This window comes from Rhinopithecus roxellana, chromosome 16, assembly GCF_007565055.1.
Source record: "Rhinopithecus roxellana isolate Shanxi Qingling chromosome 16, ASM756505v1, whole genome shotgun sequence".
Taxonomy (NCBI): Eukaryota; Metazoa; Chordata; class Mammalia; order Primates; family Cercopithecidae; genus Rhinopithecus; species Rhinopithecus roxellana.
Window position 1 is genome coordinate 80,292,995 of NC_044564.1, and position 21,710 is coordinate 80,314,704.

The window sequence follows — 21,710 nt, forward strand, 5'->3', positions numbered from 1 at the left end:
GTTATATCTTTGCCCTACCTGATAAACACTATTGGTATAAGTGAATATACTTTTAATATTAATCCAATATATTTCATAAGAAATATTTGATTTGCAAAGTAATTTGGGCATTAAGATGATTCCCTATCTAAATACCTGCATAGCGACAATGAGGACAAATCTACCCTCTCTCTAATGTAGTTTCAGGCAAGCTATACTCATATAATAAACAACCAGAACATACAATCAAAACCAATGCATGAGTGTAGGATGCAACTAAAGTCAAGAGCCAAAGAGTAAAAGATAGGTATGGGTTTTGAGAAGGGACCACACTAAGTGTAATGTATTTCATTTGTAAATCTGTGCTTTTGCGACAGTCTGGGAGAATAGGCCACGCTACTGTCTTGCTTACAACCCAGCAATAGCATTCTACTATTCATAGGGACAGGTGCAAACTACTTACGTAAAATATTATGGACTTCACTAGACAGCCTTTATCTAATTCTGAAATCATATCTCCCACCTTCCCCTGCCTTGAAATGAATACTCTTGAAGTACGAACCATTTTGCAGTTCTTCACCTACACCATGGTATCCCAGTTGCTATATTCTGATCATGATGCCCTCTGTATCAGGAAGGCACTGTTTTCTCATTTGCCAGGTGGACATATACTTTTATAAGACTCAGTTCAGCATATTAGTAGTAGAACTACCTTCTATATTCCCATGAGTTCTCATGTATCTCATTTTTATCTCCTTCAAACTTTTTGTTTCTCAAATAATAACTAACATTTTTTAACCTGTTGATAATGGGTAGTAATTTTTGAGTGTTTATTTTATGCTGTGTTAAGTGTTTCATAAGCCATATGCTATTCAATCACCATATAAACTTTATTGAGGTAAGTACTATTGTTATTGCCATTTTACACATGAGCAAAGTGAAAAAGACTTATCGAAGTCACATACTGGTTAGTTCTAAGACCAAGATTCAACACAAGGCAACGACAGGGGCTGGCCTGGCTTGTCAGTCTACGAACACACTTCTTCCTCCAACCTGAGTTGCTTCTATACTGGATTGCCTCATTTACAGCCTTCCAAGACTTTTCTCCATTCTCTCTATGTCTTCTAACTCAGAGGCATGGTCGTGCATTTCTTACAAATCATAAAGACTTTCAAGAAAAGGAAGAGAAATCAATATAAAACGTGGAAAGAGTACCAAAAGAGAAATTTGGGCTTGCAGAAGTCTCCCTTGATTTCAGAGCTTTGCACCATTCTGACTGTTCATTTTCCAGAGTACAGAAAAGAGACTGTTTCAGATATTTTTTGAGAAATTGCCCAGTAGTCTACCCATTGGAACAAGTGCCATCTCTCTTCATCCCAAACTATGACCTTGAAGGCCACATGAAGTTTTTTTTTTTTTTTTTTTTCTGACATGCATGACACAAACTGAACCTACAGACATAAAATATTTGTTAATTTGAAGCTTCTAGTTCAAGAAGTTCCTGTAAAAATATAAGAAATGAATTGGAACAAGGATTCTTTTTGGAGAAAACTCTTCTCTCATTATGAAAGATCACTGGTCTTGCTACACACATATGCTATGAACCATTTTGTGTTCATTCCTCATGGAGTTTATTCAAAATAATATTTGACTACTTTTACTATACATGTTATCTTTTCCTCACCCCTCCACATTTGGAGAGCCTCCAGAACTTGGAAGCAAGAATCATTTTCTACAACTCATGAGGAGAGAGTACATTCCTGAAATTGCCAAAGTGCTATAAACTAGCCACTTAAATCATAAGTGAACATGATCACTTATAGAGCTAATTCCAGAAGCAAGACAGTCAAGTAGTGCACATCATGGAAATATGTAAACCTAGAGAGATTCAGGAGAAACCTTGACCCATCACAGTGGTTTATAAAAAGTGTTCATGAGCTCTGTGCATGACAGTCTTCTTGCATAGGCACAGCATATTTTCCTTGCATGGGACCAACTATATAGCTAATCACGTAGTACAATGAAAGAAAGCCTTTCAAACAGGACTGAAGTGCTGGCAAAGCACACAATGAAGCCTTGAGATAATTTAATGTGACTAAACTATACGCCATAACCTTCAATCCACAATGATGTCACCATGTCACAAAGTTTTTGCTTGTTTGTTTTAGAGATGGGGTCTCACTTTGTCCCCAGGTTGGAGTGCAGTGGTACGAACATCGCTCACTGCAGCCTGTAACTCCTGGGCTCAAGCAATTCTTCCTGCCTCAGCCTCACTAGTGGCTGGGACTACAGGTCCATACCACTATGCCCAGCTAATTAAAACAAAAAACAAAACAAAACAAAAAAAACCCTAAGAGATGGGTTCTCACTATATTGCCCAAGTTGGTCTCCAACTCCTGGCTTAGGCAATCCTCCTCCCTCAGCCTCCCAATTAGCTGGAATTATAGGTAGGAGGCACTGTGACACACTGAAAGTTTTCATGTAAATACTAGTTCCAGGAATATAAAACTACCTCCAACCAGAGAATGAGAGCAACATTGTATATGAATTTCATATTAATGGTTTCCTTTTCTCTCCTGTCATTGCTACTTTCTTTACCCCTCATATAAAAAGTTACTGGGAGGCATAAATTTTCATTAATAACACAACTCAGCCAAAGCATTCTCACTGAAAAGAATTAGCAATCCAGGCAGGGTACCGGAAAGTGAATCTCAATGAGAATACTTCACAAGGAAAATTACAAAGGAGACTATAATTATCAATTTCTTTCAATGCTGTTCAGCTTAATAGTATGTAGAGAGAAAACTGTTGGGAAATTGACTTGATGTGGATTTATGAATTGGTAGGACTACTTTTAAGAGATCAACAACAAATTGCTCTTGTAGCCTTAGATCACAACATGAGCCACATATCGTAAATCTCAGGAGCATGCAAACAATTTGTCAGAAATCATTCTCTGAATGTTTTTTAAATTATATTTTCTTTTTACTTAGGGAAGGATGATTTCTGCAGCTGGATTATATACTTCTTAAAGGCGCAAGCTCCTATATTTTTATATATACCAGGACTAACATAGTGACACTTGTTCATAGCTCAAAATCTACTTGCTGATTAACTACATTTTCTGTGATTTTCATTCATCTTGTTATTTGTCTCATGACAATTTTTACCTCTGCTCATTTCTGCCCCAATACCTCACCATGAAAAATATCCTGCATTTTAGTTACATTAACTGAGTCACTGTTAATATACTTGGGTCTCTTTTTCTTTTCTTTTTTTTTTGCATATAGACATATACTGCCAAGATCTGGAGCAAACACTTGGTCATCCTCTCACTGATCTTGTTAGAACCTGAAGTTCCCCTTCCAAAATTCACTTGCCATTAGATGGGATCCTTGCTACTTGCTTCTCAGCTCTGCTGCTCTGCTGGTACCTGTCTGATGACCACTGACAGGCTAACCTAAATTTTGATAGACAAACTCCCATCATCCCACATCCTGCTTCTGAAGCTTCCTAGATCAACTGTCCACTCTTGAAGGTTTGCCCTGGCTACAAATGTTAAAGTCATTGCTTACCTTGAACTTTGCTCAAAAACTACATACTCTAAAAATTGTAGAAGAGAAAGTCTACAAAAAGCTATGAAGCATCAAGTAGTACATGTGTATTCTTGTAGGATTTGAGATACAGGAGCAAGCTGTTAAAGATACATAGAGCCCAAATGTGAATTATGATTTTTGCATTACTAAATTGCAATGCAACATGATTTATTCAATAATTATCCATAAAATAAAATCTTGGCATCACTAAATGTATGTATACGCTTTATTACAACAATTCCAATAGTACTCTACAAAATTATTTTACATTCATTTGCAAAAAATAGATGATGCTTTAATTATGAAAATAATGATATTAGTAAACTCAAAAAGGCAATCAAAATATATTCCACCATGATGTTATAGCTCTTTCATCTGATCTTCTGGAAACAAGCATTTAAAAGGATGGGAAGGAGAAAACTTAAAACAAAAAACAAAAAACCTGTGCACGTGCTATTATTTTCTTGACTCTTCACAATAACCCCAAAAGTTAGGTAATTACATACTCATTGGTAAAGTTAAGGATTCTGGGCTAAAGAGATTTAATAACAAGTTGATAGTCAATATGGATAGTGATACGTTTCAGCTCTATGGTTAGTTGTGAAAAATACATGAGAGTTGAATCAATTTCAACAAACACTGAACATTTTCTATGTGCCAGAAAAAAAGTCTATGTCACCTCATTTTATGTTTCCAGGTAGATGAATGGACATTTAGTATGAATATTAATATGGAACTAGGGTCCTATGTAGACTTTTTGCTCCTTAGAATCAGAAATAATATCTTCTTCACAGTTGTATTCTTAGCACCAGACAATATTCTCAGTCCAAAAATGGTACCAAGTAAATATATTATTTATCAAATAAATAAATGATAATCTGGCATTCTTACAAGACAGTTGCCTAGAGATATTTGAAGTTTCAAAATATTTATATTGTTAAGTAATATTATTGTATGTGCTTTGAAATTTAAAGTGAAGACAATATGTTCGCATATTGTTACTATCAAAAATCAGTCTTCTGAGATCATATTAGATAACTTATAAACATAATGCTATATATCCAATAAAAACCAATAGTTGACCTGGAAAAATTATTTTAAGAAGGCATATTACACATTCATGTTTTTCATAAGCTGAATAAATGAGGCATATATTTATTCTTCTGTGTCTGATGAATTTACTTCTATATCATAGTAATCATGGTTTTGTAATTTTTCCAATCTGTAAATCTGAGTGTGTCTTTTATTTTTATCTATTGTTATTTTGCCAGCCATCCCTTTTTGACACTCACAGTATATCTGATTTAAACAGACTTACTGTCTTTTCCTAACTCCCTGCAGTCTGGAAAACCAGATAATAGAACCAGTTGAAATTATTCTTAATATAGGAGCAAATATTTTATACACAACATTCACATAAGACATTATCTCTTCTAAAATCTCAGAGTCCTTTTAGGATCTTAGTTATTTTCTTGGGAATCAAGGTTGTAAAATAAATGAACTTTGGATAAGTGAAATATTGAACTGTTTGCAAAACTGTCTGAGAACTATTAGCAAAATATAGCTTATGTGTAACTTAAACATATTTCCCAATACTAAAACTCAGCTTTGCCGTGTAGGTGACTTTTAAAGTCCAGATTATAGAATGCTTGCTCAAAGAGAAAGATGCTATTAGAAACATATATAAGAATATAGTGCAATAGGCGAAAGGAAAGCCAAATAAATAATTTCATGTAATACATAGTAATGGAGAAATGGGAGAAACTGAAAATCTTCCTGGTGTGTAATCAGAAAAATGATCTTTCAATGAAAAGATACTATATAAAATATAATGCATCTGTAATAGGAAATTTTACTCCTCCCTCTGGAAATTAATTCCTCTACTGTGCCGGTATTTGGGAAGAAGTGGTATGATAGATGGTATACCACAGTAATGAATTTCTCCCAGTCTGGAGGGCAAAGTGTGTGGTTTGTGTGCGTGTGTGTGGGAGGGGTGGAGGAGTGTGAGGTGAAGAAAAGGTAAGTGAGCAAGAACTCAGCTTCGTCATACAGACTAAAAATGTCTAGAACCCGTTGTATCATTTCCCGTTTACTTCAACCTAATTTTTTTTTAAACTCCACGATCTCTAGTTGTTTCTGGTGTAGAAACAACTAGAGAGTATTGAAGATACAATATAACCCTAAACACTTGGGCATAAACTCATTCTTGCTTGTCTTTCTTGTTTATCGTCATAGTCTTTTCTTTCTTATATGAAGAAAAATCTACAGTTTGCCACAAATATTTGATTCACTTTTATAACAACATAAAATGATAGAAGATAGTACTGAAATTGAAGTTGATTCTAAAGGAATACAAATCAAAATAATGTTCCGGATGAGCTTTTTGAAACATATTACACAATATCGAGATAATAAGACAATTCTTGATCTGCCTCACTAGGAGCCTAAAGTGCTATGCAAGCAGCATTTTCCCAGTCTCAGTGCTCTCTCCCTACCATTCATCTTTCACTATCATTTACTTGGGGGCTTTCTGAAATGGTGTTTCTGGTCATACAGGGTATCTTAAATTTGTATTTACTCCATCAAAAATAGCAACACATTTTGTATCAAACAAGTCCTCATAACTTAGGTTGGGCACATACTATTTTTTTCTTGACTGGAAATAACTAAAAAATGAAAATAAAAAGAAACGTTACACTCTTTTATTTTTGAGACAGAGTCTTGCTCTGTCACCCAGGCTGGAGTGCAGTGGCCAGATCTCAGCTCACTGCAAGCTCCGCCTCCCTGGTTTACGCCAGTCTCCTGCCTCAGCCTCCCGAGGAGCTGGGACTACAGGCGCCCGCCACCTCGCCCGGCTAGTTTTTTGTATTTTTTAGTAGAGACGGGGTTTCACCGTGTTAGCCAGGATGGTCTCAATCTCCTGACCTCGTGATCCGCCCGTCTCGGCCTCCCAAACAGAAACGTTAGATTCTTAAAGATGCAAACAATTGCTCTAATGAGTAACAAATATTGAGAATTGATGCCCTGAAAGATCGGGCTCATTTCCCTACAGCTGAGGCACCAGCTGGTCTGACTTAGCACAGTCTGCGAATCAATGTCATTGTTTATATTTGCAGGGATGTGGAGAGGAGAGCAAGAGAATAGTTTCTGAGAGTCTAATATGGACAAAAGTTACAAAAACATCAGGTTCCAAAGGCAAGTAGTAGTTCCTGATTATATCTGTTAATGATTCTCAGGCAAAGAAAAGTAATTGTTGTGCAGTCTATGACATTACAGCAATGGTGACAGCTCTACATATTTATCTCGTTTAAATTTTTCAACTACTCTGTGAGTTATCAGATGTCAGCAGTCCATTTTACAGATGAGGGAACATAGGCTAAAAGAGTATCAGTGACTTAGTCTAATGTGACAAAGTCGGCACCCACAGAGCCAAGATTTGAAGCATCATCTGTCTCCTTTTAAAATTTATATTCATTCTCCTCCAATGTTATTTCTAATTTTAACACTATTCTTTATCTTTGTTTACATTAGTCCTAAATCATGCTGCCTTGTAATCTCATAGAATCAGAGTAACTGAATGGACTTCCCAGAGAACCTGACTCTATCCATTAGGGTTAGATGAAGAGAGAACAGTCATATAGCTGCCATTATAATGGTTAGTAACTGTTGCAGAATCCCTAAGATGAAATTATTTTAGTTCAAATAATACAGAATTATGGCAGATAATTTGATTTTTAACAATTTTTTACAAATAAAACAAAAACCAATGCCCTTATTTTCATTTTATGATCAACAAAAAGGGTCACATGCTAGAATAACATTCATCATGCTCTAGCTAAAAAAAAAAAATTCTTATACCTGAGTTTGCAATGACATCTCATTTTGAAAGAGATCAAGCACAGTTGGTCCACAAATGAAGACCACAAATGGGGGAAAAAATGGAGTTATAAGTTTCTGTCACCTTTCTCTTCAACCATTATTTTAGAGGGCTCCAAAAATTCACATAGATTACACATAATGATTTTTCAGTTTGTGCTATTATTTATTGAAGGGATAAAAATTTATCATAACTCTCACTCAGACTCATAGGATATCAGTGATAAAAATATTTTTGGGCATTTTCTAGTCTAATTACCTCCCCCCACAATATTAAATCAAGGAAACAGTGACTCAATGAAGTAATGTGGATTCATAGATTAACTTGGTTGTGAGTAGTAATTAAGTTCTGAGCATTTTTCCAAGGAACTATCTATTCTGAACTAAAAATTGAAAAATGACTCATCACAGGATTTCTAAGCCATCTTGGGGACACCTTAAAGAGCAATACTTCTTGACATTAAGTTTTGCAAGACAGTATACATCTGCAAATTGTGGGAACTACATGCAGGGTTAAATATCCTGGACAAATAATACTAGAGTTAGAAGATGACATTTAGGTTCTGGTTTACAAAAGACACTTCTGATTTACACTTTTATCCTCAGGGAATGATTAATAGCACTTTTTTCTCTATCAAAAGTTTCTTGGTTTGGGGAACAAATTTTATCGTTTCACAAGTTACCCTAGTCTTTGTTATTGGTATCTATACTTATTTACCTAGATATGTAACATCACTTATTAAAGGAAAAATGTCATTGTATAGGAGAGCTTAGCCATTACTTTCAATTTAGTGTGAAGAAATTTATCAAATCTCTTTTATCTGATGCCTAAACTATAATTGATTTTTTGAAGGAGTGGGATGGCAGAACAAAAGAACACTGGCACCAAAAGGCCAAAAATATATAAATAAATAAAAAAGAAAGAAAAATGGGATGAAGAAAAATGAGAAAAATGTTCACCTGTCTTCCAATTTTGCCCATGGATAGTCTGGATTATAGGTATACTAGGACTTTTCATTTCTACTGAGAAAAAGATCAAGTAATGTGAATTAAATAGGAGGGTTTTAGCCTTGAGCACTAGAGGCAAATGGCCTGTAAAAGATCATGTGAACTGCCATAAAGGAAAAATCATGGGTATTTACTTGACCTTACACAGACAAATATATGTATGTGTGTGCTATTGTATACAAAAATATTCACTTGAGATGGTTTCACGGAAGGGGAGAGAACCAAGATGAGCCATTGAAGAGTTTTAGAATTCAATCATAAAAGCAAATTGAAAAAAACCCATAATGATTTACTGAAAATAGGATAAGCCTATGGTCGCTGTTTTAATTGAGTGCATTTGGCAGGAAAAAATATCTTTAACAGAGCCAATAAATTTAAAGCACCTTGTATTCACTCCTCCCTGTCACAATAATTATTTTTTATTTAAAGTTAGAGGAAATGAACCTGTTTTCATCTTAATATACTTCACATTATGCCTGTATAAGGAGGAAATCCGTAAGTCATAGAGAATCAAAATGTTGCTAGGGTTTTCTGCAGATTTATCAAGACAAAACATTTCCCTAACATTTAAGGTTGGGAAGAAAATATTCTGTTCAGGGAAACTACCTCATAATTCTAGTAGTTTATGGTATGAATCATTATTTCATAACACAATATTTCGATATTTCCCCATGTAATTAAATTAGCAAATGCATTTTACACAACATAGGATATAAGCTAAAGAGTGATTGGCATAAATTCTATTCCTATGTTACAATATAACTACTTTGCTATCTCTCTGTTTATCTGCAAGAAAGTAGTTATAATCAGAAGAGTTTACCACATTTACTCTGATGTGACTATGACACATTTTATGCTTTTATCAAAATATTTCATATACCCCATAAATATATATACCTACTATGTACCCACAAGAATTATAAATTAAAAATTAACAAAAAGCATTCCATTTCACTAAAATTGTGATGTTAACTCAAAGTGTTTTTCTCTTTTATTAAATTGAACACAAGGCATGAATAAAATTATCCAGCTATCTCTGCATCACATGCATATTGTTAAACTATAGAAACGGTGTTACAAATTGGTTAAAAATGACTAAAATTATTGTTTATACAAAATTAATCCAAACTAACTCTGCTGATAAGATACAAAGGCAAAGTGGGTGGATTTGTTCTAGTAATAAAAATAACTTAACCCTAGCTGACTCTTAACCTCAGCTCTTTCTCCTTTCAGATTGTATACTAGAGTAGCGTACAACATAGTAAAAACAATATTGACATGAGAAACTTACAGATTCGGCTTTCTCTATGATGAAAGGCTTATAACATATTTTTTAGTCATTGGAATTCTTCTTTGTTAATGCTGAAATCATATATCTAACATGAACCACAATTCCTTAAATACCATAGCATGCACTTTCTCCTTCAAAAGTTAGCTCATGAGACTGTTGCTTGTTTGAACAACAAACTGATTAAAACTAGAAAAATAGAGTAAAATTGAAGAAGTAAATATTTTTATTACATATTATTTATTTTGTATTATTTTTAATGAGTAAAAATTGGTTGATCCACTGGAATTTTTTTAAAGAAGTTTAATTCAACACAGTGCTTATTGGGGTCATAGATTGCAAATAAAAGTCACATAAAAAATTAGTCTTTCCCTTTGAATCATATATTAGAGTAGGAAAGAACATAATACAACTGTATTGACATGAATAACTAACTGATTCTGCTTTCCCTGTTTGGAAGGTTTATAACATATTTTCAAGTCATTGAAATTATTTCCAATGCTGAAATCATACATCAAAATAATATACAAAATATACAATATTGTATTACATTCACAATGCATTTTGTTAAAATTTTTTAAAAAATAATCAGGAAAGTAGCAGAATAGAAAGCTCAAAGCCCTTTTATCCATCACAGAAAACAAACACTAAAATAAATAAACTTATAGACTGATTTATATAATTTAATAGTATCTCTGATAGTCACAAATCTACAGAAACCAAGCAAATGCCCAATCAAGAAAAAGCCACACTAAAAATGGTAAGAAATTTCATAGTGTTCTACTTGCCTTTGCCCCATTCTTTATCCTATGTAGTGCCTCACAGGTGGAAGATGATGACACAATACCCAGTTCTCTCACTTGGGCCAGAAAGAGCAAAGTAGATCATATTTGCAAGGTTATAACCAGTGTGAGCACTGCCAAGGCACTGGTTTTTCACTCGCCTTACTTGGAGCTCAGAAGAGGAAAAAGCGTAATTTGGATCTTAGGCTAGAAACCATGTAAACCAGTGGCATGCATGCAAAAACTTCAGGACAGAGGGGCAGTTGCAGGTCCACGGAAACCCCAAGGTAAGAGATTATTGGGAAAATAATACAATAGAACATCTAAGGCTCCAAGAAGAAGCTGAGTTGAGACTCACTGAAATGTAAAAGAGTCTGTGAGTGACATCAGCAAGTTGGTAGATTAGAAAGCTCTAGGCCCGGCCGGGCGCGGTGGCTCAAGCCCGTAATCTCAGCACTTTGGGAAGCCTAGACGGGTGGATCACGAGGTCAGGAGATCGAAACCATCCTGGCTAACATGGTGAAACCCCGTCTCTACTAAAAAATACAAAAAACTAGCCGGGCGAGGTGGCGGGCGCCTGTAGTCCCAGCTACTCGGGAGGCTGAGGCAGGAGAATGGCGTAAACCTGGGAGGCGGAGCTTGCAGTGAGCTGAGATCCGGCCACTGCACTCCAGCCCGGGCGACAGAGCGAGACTCCGTCTCAAAAAAAAAAAAAAAAAAAAAAAAGAAAGATCTAGGCCCTTGTTTACCCACAGAAACTTTAAAAATGAGAGACTGACTAATACAGGTTTTTAGGAGCTCTGGAAAGCAATCACAGTTCTACAGTGTGTATAAGAGGGAAAGGCATAAACACATGCCCAGACAGAATATATGCTCAGAAAAGGTCTGAGAGGACTTTATGTGTTCATATTACATTGATAAGTAAGTTTTCCACTGCACAGAGCCAGTCTGCAAAAACTGGGAGATGTGGTCTCTTTTGTAAATGACCAAATTTCAACAAAAATATCATAAAGCATTCAAAGAGATATGGTAATATGATCCATCGAAAGGAACAAAGTTAATCTTCAGAAACTGTCTTTAAAGAAATACATCAGCCTCACTAGATAAGACTTTAAAATAATTGTCTTAAATATGCTCAAAGAGCAAAAGAAGAATGTGGAGAAAAAAATTCAAGGAAGTAGAGAAACAATATATGAACATAATTAAAATATTGATAAATATAGAAGTCATAAAAAAAGAACCAAGCATAACTTAGGGAGTGGGAGAAATACAATATCTGAATTGAAAATTCACTGGAGTTGTTCAACAGCAGCCTTGAACAAGCAGAGAAAAGAAACAGTGAACATGAAGAAAAGTCATCTAAAACTATTACGTCTGAAGAGCAAAAAGAAAAAAGAGTAAAGAAAAGTGAACAGAGCAGAACATAAGGGACTTACAATAAACCAATAAACAGAGCTGTACACATTATAAGAATCCAAAAAGATAAAAGAGAGATAAAGGGGTACAGAGATTATTTGAAGAAATAATGGCTGAAAATGTTCCAAATTTGAGGAAATGCAGGAATCTATAAACCCAAGAATCTCAACAAATTCCAAGTAGAATAAAGAGATTCACAAGAAGAGACATTACAATCAAATTTTTGAAAGCCAAAAATAAGGAAAGAATATTGAAAGCAGCAAGAGAAAGAACACTAATCATGCACAAGGGATCCTCAATTAACCTATCATTGAATTTTTCAGTGGAAATCTTGCAGACCAGAAAGCAGTAGGATGATATATTTAATGTGCTAAAATAAGAAAAAAAAAAAACCTGTCAACCTAGAATCTTGTATTTGGCATAAAGCTTCTTCAAAAATAGGGAGAAATTAAAACATTACCAGACAAACAAAACTGACACAGTTAATTACAACTAGACTTACTATATATGAAATGCTAACAGGAGTCTTATAAGTTGAAAAGACGGTAGGCAGTAACTCAAAGTCATATGGAAATATGAAATTCCCCAGTAAAAATGAACACAGGGACAAACACAAATAACAGTATTATTTTAATTTTGGTTTGTAACTTAACTTTTTATTTTCTACAGGATTTAAAAAAACAAATGTATAAAAATAATTATAAGTATACATAAAGGAATACCCACTATGTATAGATGTCATTTGTGAAATCAGTAACATAAAGAGAAACCGGGTGAAGCTCTAAGCAGTAGAGTTTTCCTGTGCATTGGAGTTAAGTCGGTATGTGAAAAAGCTCTGGAGATTGATGTTGGTGATAGCTGTACAATAATGAGAGTGTATTTAATCCTACAGAACTGTACACTTGAAAACTGTTAAAGTTGTAAATTTTTTGTCATATATATTTTACCACACTAAAACAAAGAAAAATTTATTTGAATTTTGCTAATTCCTGATAATATGGCTTCATAGGCAATCATACCATAAGACAACATAGTATTAAATGATGCACAAACAAACTGTCTCAAAAACATATCATCCAGGCTCTCACACTATTTGGAAACTAATAGTACTGGAAATAAATCAACCATTACATAGCTCACCAGAGGAAATGCCTGGGAAAGTGATGGAGCTGTCACACTTTTTGCATGGTTGAGAGCCCTAGGCCCTCTGTCAAGATCATGCTGCCCTCCTGGATCATTTTCATGCCTGTTGCCCATGTGCCATCCCTAGTTTCAAATGGCTGAACAAATAATTAGTTTTCCCAACACACGAATGGGGTATGCAATCATTGTCCTGCAACAAATTTTAATCATTGCCATTCAGCTGTGATTCTACTGTCATAAGATAGGTTGGTACCCAATGAAACAGGACAAAACTTGATAGATTCTCATGTATTAATTAGCTAATGGGAAAGTCAAAAAAATAGATGTTGAATTTTAAATTAAATGGGATTGCCATACTTGCAAACAATTAAAGACATAAGGTTTTATATGAATTATATAATTATATATAATATATTACATATATGTAATAACTAATATATAAAATATAAGAAATATATAACATATATTACACGTAATTTTCTTTATATATAATATATATAATTTTCTTTATATAATAGGAAATTATAGGTTTTTTAAGGCTTGAGTATTCATTTAGTGGAGGCGAACAGTTACTATGCTTCTTAATGCCTCTTCTAAATGTCCATGTACCTTTTAACTTAGAGGAAGGAATTGTTGATCTGGTATAGCAATGCCATCTGTCTTAATTAACTTTCTGTTGCTAAAATAGAATACCCCAAGACTGGGTAATTTGTAAAGAAAATAAGTTTAATTGTCTTACAATTCTAGAGGCTGGGAAGTCAGAGTGTATGCTAACAGTTTCTGGCATGGGATTTCATACTATGTCATAATATGATAGAAAAACAGAAAAGCAAGAGAGTGCATGTGAAAGAGACCAAACAAGAGGATGGCCTTACTTTAACAGCCTGCTGTCTTGGTAAATAATCCAGTCACTTGAGAGTAAGAACATACTTACTCCCTCAAGAATTAACAGGATCAAACAAGAGTGGCATTAATCTCTCTCAGTGACTTAATCACATCTTAAAGATCCCACCTCCCAACACTGCTACACAGGGAACCACATTTTTCACACGTGAATTGTGGGAGACACACTCAAACAATAGCACCATTCTTACCAGTTATAGCAAAGTTAATTAAAACCACAGTGGGATACCACAATATACCCAACAGAACAGCTAAAACAAAAATCTCTGATAATGATTACCAAGTGATTATAAAGATATAGAACTACTGGAACTCTTATACTATGTCAGTGGGAATACAAATTGGTATAACTCTTTGGGAAAGTAGCATCTATCTATCAACAAGCTTTTAAGCCACATAAACACAATTACACAGCAAGAGAAATTTTCACACACATGTCCCAAAAGATATGTATAAATACGTAAGGTCCAAAATCTGGTTATGATGAAATACATTGAAAATTAAACTATTGCCATACATAGGAATCTCATATACACAATATTGAGACCAAGAGGCTGACATAAAACAAGTGTAAACACTATTATTACATTTGTGAAACTCAAAAGCAGGCTAAATATTCTATAGTTTTAGAATTCAAGAAAGGAGTTGCTTGCCTTGTGAAGGAATTGAATTTGTGACTTGGAAAGAAAAAAAGGGCCCTTGCAATGGTGTTGATTATGTCTTATTTCCTAATTTGAGAGGTATTACACAGGGTTGTAGACATTCTGATAATTCATTTAGCTATTCATTTATGATTTGCACACTGTTCTTATGTATGTTTCGATACAAATACTCGCTCAACCTATGATACATGGTTATTTTATATTTATACTAGAAAACAGAAGAGACTAAAGTTGAAAAAATAAAAGTTACTTCTTATTCCACTAGTGCATTGACTCCAAGTCTTTTATTTTTTAATATGTAGGTTCACACATGAATAATTACTCAGCATTGGTAGTTTTTCTAGGTTGACACAGATTATCAAAATATGTTAAGGAAATCAAGAAAATCTTGAATAGACCAATAACCATAGAAGCATGAGAAATTAAAAAAGAAACTATTAGACCCAAGATAATCTTTGTCTAAGTTTACTATTAGGTTGTCCTAACACTTAAAGAACAAGTAATTTCCTTGCACTACAAAAAATCTTAGACCACAGCAAACAATTTATTTAAAAAACAAACAAACAAACAAAAACCTATTTATTTCTTCAACAAGATTTTTTCTCTTGCAATTGTGGAATTAGTGCTTCTTTTTTATTTATTTTGGTCTCTTGTTTTCATAAATAATTACCTATACCTTTGTTTCTGTTTTCCATACTGGTCATATGTTTTCTCTCATTGTTTTTATAGTTTATCTTTGCCCTCTGCAGTTCTGAAGAAACTGAGTGCTCCTTCAGTTTCCTTTGCACAAATCTGATTCTGTTCTTTGTTGCCTCCAAAGACAGATATCATTCTTCTGTAACATTTTGGTTTCTTTTCAATTGTTTGTACTTTAATTTATCCAATCTCTGTGTTTTTTATTTCTGAGTCATTCAATGCATATGCAAGGATGGAAAACAATTTTCTAAAACATTTTGTCTGCTTTCTATATTAATTCTTGCTTTACATATGCTTTTCTTCTGAGATTTTAATTTTCCATGTCAAGTAATTACTACTGACAACCAGGTTTGCTTTAATGGTTTTGTTGTTATTTTTTCTTTACTGATCTGAGATTGTGAGAAAAATCTATTGAAGTGTAGGATTTTCTAACAGACAAGTGACAAGATTGACCATTAGCCCTTGGTTCTACTGGTAACTTGTTTTTTTTTTTTTTTTTTTTTTTTGTTAGCAGAAAGCTTCTGAGCTTCATGGTTGAAGAGTAGATTGTTATGAAAAAGTTCAGGCCCAAATTCCAATGAGTAGCAAGCATTTCATTAATGCAATTCTAGAATGTTGGTAGATGGTTCATCATCTTTCCCCACTCTATGGTCTTCTCACCTTGATCTGATAACATCTCTAGAGCCTCCCTCTCTCTCTCTCTCTCTCACACACACACACACATACACACACACACACTTGTGAGCATGCACACACTACTACTTTCTCTATTTCCACTATTGTAACACCTACAATGCTTTTGGGACTATATCTCTCTTTCCCGGGACATAATGCATTACTGTAAGTTCTTCCTTCCTTTCTTCCATTTTCAGAGGGAGCAGAAAAAGTAATCACCAAATAAATACAGATGTAGAGGCACTGATTGAAGAAAGGTGCCCATGTATGACTGCTTAATTTTCTGAGTGATACAAATCTTGGATCTTTCAGTCAGGGGGAAGAAGCACAGAAGGCCATAGGTTTTCTTTACTTCCGTTTGTAAATTTCAATTTAGCAATGTAGAGTCTTCCAAGAAACTAATAATAGGTTGGCTGAAAGTGTCAGTTTTGAATATTATCATAAAATGTCATCTTTCTCTGGGCGCTTACAGCCATTTTAAGCTAACTCAAGCACTGTTAAGCTGGTAGAACTTAAAAAAAAAATACTTATTTCTGACATCTTAAACTATGATAAAAAACATTCCATCAGCATCATTTTGAGAAAAATTCAATCTTCCTTTAATGTTTACTCACAACCAAAAGCTATTCCTGAACATCTGTGTAATGTTACTTTGACACAGATGGTAAAATAGTTATTAATAAAATAACACATGTAAATATTTGGATCCATTTCAGTAGAACTGAGAAAGCTACAAAATCATCTTACAAAGTAAATTTTCATTGCTGACTCAATGTGCATGTTACTTTGCACCCAAAAGTGCTGCAATTTTCTTTGGTAGTTTTGAAATAACAAGTAACATTTATTTTCAAGCCCCTTCAATGTAGTGTGGAAATGACTTCATTTTTATTTCATAGCAGGCCAGGATCCACCTTTATCTCTTAGAATTGTACGCAGGTCGGTATACTGCTTTGAACTGACAAGGCCTAGTCTCCTAAATACAATCTAACTTACCTTTTCAAAGAATAAAAAAATGAAAAAAGAAGAGACATAAAACAATCTTGAGAAAGTTCTTCAAAAACACAACACATATTGAATTTTTAGAAGTCTTGATGTCTTATAAATCAATGTAGAGTAAGTCGTTTCTACAGGCTTCCAAATGTTTCCCCTAATTTTTTAATGTCGGTTATTTCATACAACTCTTTTATAATTTTTGTCATTTTTCATTTTTCTTGCACCAGTTTCATTTTAACAATTTGGAAGTTGATCTTCTTGTCCCTTGGACCATAAAACAGGTTTGTTACTGTGTGTTCAGGAAGCCAAGGCTACTATGAAAAGACCTGGACTAGGAGATGGAAAACCTAGACTGAGTGTTACACTTGTATCACATGAGTTTTACCATTGCTGTATGGTCAACTGTCACCTGTCTGTATGGTCAGGCTGGCATCAATCTGCAAACAATAACTGGTCTGCACCATAAGGATTTATGGAGATTGGGAGAAAGTATGAATAATGTTCTAGAAATGAGGTAATTTTTTGTTTGTAGAATGATGATAAATAAGAATAAAAATATAAATCTGTATATTTTCTATCTTCTTTTTATCATTTCATTTTTTCTAGCAATTAATTTTTAGTAATTTTACAAAAACATTCAATCTGCAATGTATAAACAATAAACTGACTCTTACTCACAGAGAGTCTGAGAAGTACTGAGCTCTAAGACATCCAGAGAGCCAGTTAATGTCTCACAACCTGAATTTCTTTATCTGCAAAAATATGAATAATGAACTCCACTCTCTGCATTTTTTACAGAGTATGTGAAAACTAAACACAATTATGTGTTCATAAGCTGTCGATAAATATAAGGCCTCATAGAAATATATAGTCATCATATATTAAATAATAATTATTTGTGAAGTAGCATGGTGTCTCAGCTAAAAGAAGCCTGGCATATATTAGATACTAAAGGTTTTTTGACTTTATAAATAAATACAAAAATAGAAATTTTGGCAATGGATACAATTGTATACAAAATAACTGTCTCATGGAGCAGCATATGATTTAAATGCAAGTCACATCATCTATTAATAGCAAACTTTCTTCCTCTATAAAACAAGGATAATTATCACTACTAATTTCAGGTTGAGGCGAGGAACAAATAATACAGTAAAGTATTTAGTGGTTAGTACTTGGTACATGAAAAGTATTCAGTAAGTATTAGTCATATCTTCAAGTTCTTTATGCTAAGAAAACTACTGAATTCTTTATATGCAATGTCTTAGTTAATTCTTATAAAAATTTAACCAGATAACTATGATAATCTCCATTTTAAAATAAGGAAACTAAGACTCAATGTGAGCAACTTCCACAGTCCTACACAGCTACTTTAAATCCATGTCTGTCTATAAAAAAGTCTGGTCAAGTTTCCCACAGAATACCACCTCCCAAAAGTCTTCCAAGTCATGAGAATAAATTTCACAGTCTACATTTTAGAAGCTTTCTCATTTTTATTTATAAACTATGAAGATTTTCTGCATAAGACACAGAATCAACAGATTGCCTGAAACATAGAAAAAGGGACCCACTTACCAGTTTGAATTGTTGGGTTCTTCATGCTGGTGGTGGCCACTTTTGGTGCTCTGCTCTGAGCTTCTTCTCATAACCCTATTTCCACGCTGCCAAAAAATAGGAAATTAAAAGAAAAATGACACTCGCTTGCTTCAAGAAGGATTTTAATATATTAATGGCCATAACGGTAATAATTAACATATATAGTATTTGTTTTATAAATGAAAGAAACACAATAGGGATTAATTCACTTCATGTGTTTGTGATTTTCCATTTTGAAGGTAAGTATATTGTTATGTTTAATTGGAATTCATAGAACATAACAATCTATTAAAATTAATCATTAAATTATCTTTTTTATTACATAGATGAATAAAGGAAGCTCATGTTTAAAGCCATTCATATATTTGAAGATCTGTGTACTGAAACTCCAGAAGGCAAAATGGTATTTTGTTATAATGTAATGAGGAGAAAACAGACCTGAAGGAGAAAAGACTTGCTGTGTCAGTAAACCTTTCATTTCAAAGGTTAAAATCTGACAACATGGTCAGCATGCAAGTCAAAGATTATTCCTTGTGGTTTCAGTATTTAATATATTGGAAAAGTCAAAAATAGTGATGATTAATTTAAAAGGGAAAATTTAAACACAATCAGTTAAAAACTGTAATCTGCTTTTGGAATTGTAAAATTGTAAAAGGAAATGAGATGTTCTTTTCAGGATTAGAATATGACGTTTCCATTTTCTTGATCAATCATTTCCTTCTTACCCTATACCACACTAACTCCCTTCTGTGATCCACAGAGAGAAAGATAAGTTGGCAGAAAACAGTAGAAACAATTCTAAGATAATTTTCATTCACTCAAAAGAACTATAATGAGAAAAAAATGCTTTCTGAAAATTATTAGAATGTCAATCACTTTCCTTTAAACTTCATATTTACATATCAGATTTCCTCCATGACACTGCCACTTTTGTGACCAATGATAATGGCAATAATTACGTAGTTTTACACTGTATCAGGAACTGTTCTTAGTATTTTGGGGTATGATTTAATTTAATATTTACAACAACCCTGGAAGGCAGGTGTTATTAATATCCCTACTTTTAACAACGAGAAAAACGAGGTTTTTTTGTTTAAGTGAACTATTCAAGATCCGCAGCTAGTAAAAAAACAGAGTAGGATTTGAACTTTTTCAGAACCCATTCTCATTTTATTTTATTTTATTTTTTATTATACTTTAAGTTCTAGGGTACATGTGCACAACATGCAGGTTTGTTACATATGTATACATGTGCCATGTTGGTGTGCTGCACCCATTAACTCATCATTTACATTACGTATATCTCCTAATGCTATCCCTCCCCCTCCCCCCACCCTACTACAGGCTCTGGTGTGTGATGTTCCCCTTCTTGTGTCCAAGTGTTCTCATTGTTCAATTCCCACCTATGAGTGAGAACATGTGGTGTTTGGTTTTCTGTTCTTGTGATAGTTTGCTGAGAATGATGGTTTCCAGCTGCATCCATGTCCCTACAAAGGGCATGAACTCATCTTTTTTATGGCTGCATAGTATTCCATGGTGTATATGTGCCACATTTTCTTAATCCAGTCTGTCATTGATGGACATTTGGGTTGGTTCCAAGTCTTTGCTATTGTGAATAGTGCCACAATAAACATATATATGCATGTGTCTTTATAGCAGCATGATTTATAATCCTTTGGGTATATACCCAGTAATGGGATGGCTGGGTCAAATGGTATTTCTAGTTCTAGATCCTTGAGAAATCGCCACACTGTCTTCCACATTGGTTGAACTAGTTTACAGTCCCACCAACAGAGTAAAAGTGTTCCTATTTCTCCACATCCTCTCCAGCACCTGTTGTTTCTTGACTTCAATGATCGTCATTCTAACTGGTATGAGATGGTATCTCATTGTGGTTTTGATTTGCATTTCTCTGATGGCGAGTGATGATGAGCATTTTTTCATGTGTCTGTTGGCTGCATAAATGTCTCCTTTTGAGAAATGTCTGTTCATATCCTTTGCCCACTTTTTGATGTTTTTTTTTTTTTTTTCTTGTAAATTTGTTTGAGTTCTTTGTAGGTTCTGGATATTAGCCCTTTGTCAGATGAGTAGATTGCAAAAATTATCTCCCATTCTGTAGGTAGCCTGTTCACTCTGATAGTAGTTTCTTTTGCTGTGCAGAAGCTCTTTAGTTTAATTAGATCCCATTTGTCAATTTTGACTTTTGTTGCCGTTGCTTTTGGTGTTTTAGACATGAAGTCCTTGCCCATTCCTATGTCCTGAATGGTATTGCCTAGGTTTTCTTCTAGGGTTTTTATGGTTTTTGGTCTAACATTTAAGTCTCTAATCCATCCTGAATTAATTTTTGTATAAGGTGTAAGGAAGGGATCCAGTTTCAGCTTTCTACATATGGCTAGCCAGTTTTCCCAGCACCATTTATTAAATAGGGAATCCTTTCCCCATTTCTTGTTTTTGTCAAGTTTGTCAAATGTCAGATGGTTGTAGATGTGTAGTATTATTTCTGAGGACTCTGTTCTGTTCCATTGGTATATATGTCTGTTTTGGTACCATTACCATGCTGTTTTGGTTACTGTAGCCTTGTAGTATAGTTTGAAGTCAGGTCGTGTGATGCCTCCAGCTTTGTCCTTTTGACTTAGGACTGTCTTGGCAATGTGGGCTCTTTTTTGGTCCCATATAAACTTTAAAGTAGTGTTTTCCAATTCTGTGAAGAAAGTCATTGGTAGCTTAATGGGGATGGCATTGAAACTATAAATTACCTTGGGCAGTGTGGCCATTTTCACGATATTGATTCTTCCTATCCATGAGCATGGAATGCAGAATCCATTCTCTTAATCTTCAAGGTATTCCACTATCTTTCAAACTTGACCCAAATTGGAACTCTTCATTTTCCTCATATACCTTCTTAAGTCTTCCCCCATTTTCTAGGAAACTGAAACGTTTGCCTTGTATTCAAGCCAGAAATGTAGGCATCTCCTTGATACCTTTCTTTTCCATGTGATTTTACAGGCTAATTATAGCTAAAGTCCATATAGTTCACTCCAATACTCCAATTGAAGCCACCATCATCTAACCCTTAGAATATAGCAAGAGCTTTCCA